Genomic DNA, 4,845 nt, shown 5'->3' with positions numbered 1-4,845 from the left:
ATTTGCAAATTATGGTGGAAAATAAGTATTTGGACAATAACAAAAGTTTTCCACCATAATTTGCAAATAAATTCATTAAAAATCCTACAGTGATTTTCTGGATTTTTTTTTCTAATTTTGTCTGTCACAGTTGAAGTGTACCTATGATGAAAATTACAGGCCTCTCATCTTTTTAAGTGGGAGAACTTGCACAATTGGTGGCTGACTAAATACTTTTTTGCCCCACTGTATATACAGTGGGGAGAACAAGTATTTGAGACCCTGCCGATTTTGCAGGTTTTCCTACTTACAAAGCATGTAGAGGTCTGTAATTTTTATCATAGGTACACTTCAACCGTGAGAGACGGAATCTAAAACAAAAATCCAGAAAATCACATTGTATGATTTTTAAGTAATTAATTTGAATTTTATTGCATGACATAAGTATTTGATCACCTACCAACCAGTAAGGATTCCGGCTCTCACAGACCTGTTAGTTTTTCTTTAAGAATCCCCCCTGTTCTCCACTCATTACCTGTATTAACTGCACCTGTTTGAAATCGTTACCTGTATAAAAGACACCTGTCCACACACTCAATCAAACAGACTCCAACCTCTCCAAAATGGCCAAGACCAGATAGTTGTGTAAGGACATCAGGGTTAAAATTGTAGACCTGCACAATGCTGGGATGGGCTACAAGACAATAGGCAAGCAGCTTGGTGAGAAGGCAACAACTGTTGGCGCAATTATTTGAAAATGGAAGAAGTTCATGATGACTGTCAATCACCCTCGGTCTGGGGCTCCATGCAAGATCTCACCTCGTGGGGCATCAATGATCATGAGGAAGGTGAAGGATCAGCCCAGAACTACACGGCAGGACGTGGTCAATGACCTGAAGAGAGCTGGGACCACAGTCTCAAAGAAAACCATTAGTAACACACTATGCCGTCATGGATTAAAATCCTGCAACACACGCAAGGTCCCCCTGCTCAAGCCAGCGCATGTCCAGGCCCATCTGAAGTTTGCCAATGACCATCTGGATGATCCAGGGGAGGAATGGGAGAAGGTCATGTGGTCTGATGAGACAAAAATAGAGCTTTTTGGTCTAAACTCCACTCGCCGTGTTTGGTGGAAGGATGAGTACAACCCCAACAACACCATCCCAACCGTGAAGCATGGAGGTGGAAACATCATGCTTTGGGGATGCTTTTCTGCAAAGGGGACAGGACGACTGCACCGTATTGAGGGGAGGATGGATGGGGCCTTGTATCGCAAGATCTTGGCCAACAACCTCCTTCCCTCAGTAAGAGCATTGAAGATGGGTCGTGGCTGGGTCTTCCAGCATGACAACGACCCGAAACACACAGCCAGGGAAACTAAGGAGTGGCTCCATAAGAAGCATCTCAAGGTCCTGGAGTGGCCTAGCCAGTCTCCAGACCTGAACCCAATAGAAAGTCTTTGGAGGGAGCTGAAAGCCCGTATTGCCCAGCGACAGCCCCGAAACTTGAAGGATCTGGAGAAGGTCTGTATGGAGGAGTGGGCCAAAATCCCTGCTGCAGTGTGTGCAAACCTGGTCAAGAACTACAGGAAATGTAAGATCTCTGTAATTGCAAATAAAGGTCTCTGTACCAAATATTAAGTTCTGTTTTTCTGATGTATCAAATACTTATGTCATGCAATAAAATGCAAATTAATTACTTAAAAATCATACAATGTGATTTTCTGGATTTTTGTTTTAGATTCAGTCTCTCACAGTTGAAGTGTTCCTATGATAAATATTACAGACCTCTACATGCTTTGTAAGTAGAAAAACCTGCAAAATCGGCAGTGTATCAAATACTTGTTCTCCCCACTGTATATGTATATATATATATAAGAGTAAAATAAAGAGAAAAGTATTACACGTTAGTACAAAAAGAACAGAAACAGACAAGAAACACAACACACAACCCAATAATGATGATTGATTTAGGCTTCATGGCTCTGAAGAGTTGGACAATAAAAACTAAACATCACTTTCAGGTTACACTTTACATACTATACATTCTCCCAGACACCGCAGGATAAATAATGAATTGCAGTCTAGACACACAAAAAAAACAGCTAGATCAGCCTTAGCCTTACAAAATCCCCCAATTATGCCATCCTCAGCCTATAACAATGGTCACCAAGGCCTGGAGTTGACCGTCTATGACAGGAACCAGTGCTAGTAGGTCTTATCAGTTGCAGAACTAGGGAGGCTCCGGAGAGGTGGGTCTGGGACAACAACAAAAGACAAAAAGCCGATAGGTCCTAATGTTCTGTCTGTAACCCTCATCTGGAGTCTGTGTAGCTACCTCTCCCTGATTCCCCCTGCACTCTGTTCTACTGCAGCCACGGTTCATTGAGTGGAGCTTGTTTCTTCAAAGGGTTTGCGGCGAGTTCAGAGGCATGTCAGTTTGGCACAGTAGCACTATGCTGATTCTCCTAACAGCCCCAAGCTAATATAGAAAAGTAGGAATAGGATGTTTACTTAACTTAAAGCTCACCATTTGACAGTATGCATCAATGACACGTCATTTACACATTCCTATTAGTATTTAGGTTCTAAAATATAGGGCTAAATTATAGAGTGGGGGAAGGGGTTAGGCAGGGGCAAATGCTTTACTTTATCATGACACTGAAGGCCTAATGACATAATATGGTGTATTAGGAGGATATTCGCTTAATTATGTAATAAGATGGGTAATCCTACTTAGTAACTTAATGGGACATGACCGGTCACATGGTGCGACCCAAACGCTCAGCATGACGAGGGGGGGGGGGGAGCAAGAGAGAGAGGGTAACTGTTCTTTTCATGACACATCATGGTAGAGGCTCCTGGAGGAGATGGAGGGATGGAGTGAGGGGAGCGACGACTCTGACTAGGGCCCCGGGGCTGACCGTCACTGTCGCCCTGGTGTAACGCAGTCTGACAGACACACGCTTTCCTTGCTCTTGGCTTCTAATGAACTGGCATGACATGGGCCTTCTCCACAGAGCAGTGGAGGAGAGGGTATCCAGAAGCAGGCACTGAAACGCGCTCGGGATATCAACCTAGTGGGGGTGAATGAATCAGTGTTGGCGATCCCAGGCTGCATCTGCTCTAGCCTGGAACTGAAGAATAATGTGTGGGGAAATCCAGTGTCATCTTTGAGTCTTGCATGGCTTAGTGATGTTGTTAGTTAGGTTGCACTAAAAGAGCAAAGCCTCTTGTCCCCATTGCTTTGTGTCTGAAGAACCCAAAAAGATCTGTAACACAGTGGGGAAAATCTGCATGTTGATAAGACTAATCAAAGTAAATGAATTAACAAAACCATATAATTTATGTTGGTCGTTACAGTAGAATTGACATTGGACACATCTATGGTTGAAGAGCAGAGATAACACTGACTGCATTCTCTATTGACAGGTTAAAAAATGCAATGCCCACATATTTCCAGAAGTTCTGATGTCATTGCGTTCCCAGTTAAAAGCCAATTTATGCTTAATTCTAAAATGTGGTGGAGGCACCATATTGATGGTCTGACACAATCAGAGCCTCTGGAGGCGCAGAGTGCAAATTGACCTCCATACCACAAATGTTCCAACAATGGGGAGGGGGCTCCGTATTGACATGACTGTTTATACAGGACCTACCGTCAACCAAGCTCACTTCCTTCACAACAGCTCTGCGTTGCTCGGCAAAGCGCAAGAAGTTTGAGTGCCTTGATTTCTGCAGAGGCCATATCACCATAACTGCTTCACGGCAACCGCAGGTGTCCAATTGACCATGTGGCACCTTTAACAGTGCAGGGTTCCCCTCTGCATCATACAACACATTAGGATATTGGCCCATATATCTCACCTAGTACTGCCTGTTTCATACAGAGAAGACCTTTGCTATTGGAAAATGCAGTAGATGCCATCTTACAGAATTTACAATGCCTTGAGAAAGTGTTCACACCTAGACCTTTTCCGCTTTGTTATAACAGTCTGGATTTAAACTGGATTAAATTGAGGTGTGTAGATCAGTGACACAAATACCTCAATGTCAAAGTGAAATTGTTTTCAGAAATGTTTACCAATTAAATTCAAAAAGAAAAGCTGAAATGTCTCAAGTCATTAAATATTCAACCTTTTTACAGCAAGACTAAACAAATCCACAACTAAAAATATGCTTAACTATGCCCATAAGTTGCATGGACTCACCGTGCGCAAGTGTTTATCTTGAAATGACTAACCCCTCTCTGTACCCCACATACAGAATTTTAAGCTCCCCAAGTCAAGCAGTGAATTTCAAGCACAGATTCAACCACAAAGACCAGGGAGGTTTTCCTATGGTTTGCAAAGAAGGCTACCCATTGTTAGATGGGTAAAAAAAAAACATTTTAATATCCATTTGAGCATGGTGCAGTTAAATTGTACACTGGTGTATCAATACACCCTGTCACTAAAGATACAGGCGTCCTTCCTAACGCAGCTGCCAGAGAGGAAGGAAACTGCTCAAATGGAGAGAGGAAGGAAACTTGCCCATCACAGCCATTAAACTCTTAACTTAAAACAGTTGAGAGTTTAATGGCTGTGATGGGCAATAACAGAGAATGGATCAACAATATTATAGTTATTCCACAAAACTAACAAAATTACAGTGAAAAGGAAGCCTGTACAGAATAAAAATATTCCAAAACACACATCCTGTTTTCAATAAGACACTATAGTAATACTACAAAAAAAAAGTGGCAAAGAAATTAACTTTTTGTCCTGACTACAAAGCATTGTTGGGGCAAAGCCAACACATGACAGAGTACCACTTAAAATATTCAAGAATGTTATCAGTGTGCTTGCCATTGGTAAGGACTTGGGAG

The sequence above is a fragment of the Oncorhynchus clarkii genome, chromosome 8 (assembly GCF_045791955.1).
Source record: "Oncorhynchus clarkii lewisi isolate Uvic-CL-2024 chromosome 8, UVic_Ocla_1.0, whole genome shotgun sequence".
Lineage (NCBI taxonomy): Eukaryota > Metazoa > Chordata > Actinopteri > Salmoniformes > Salmonidae > Oncorhynchus > Oncorhynchus clarkii.
This window is presented reverse-complemented; position numbering follows the sequence as displayed.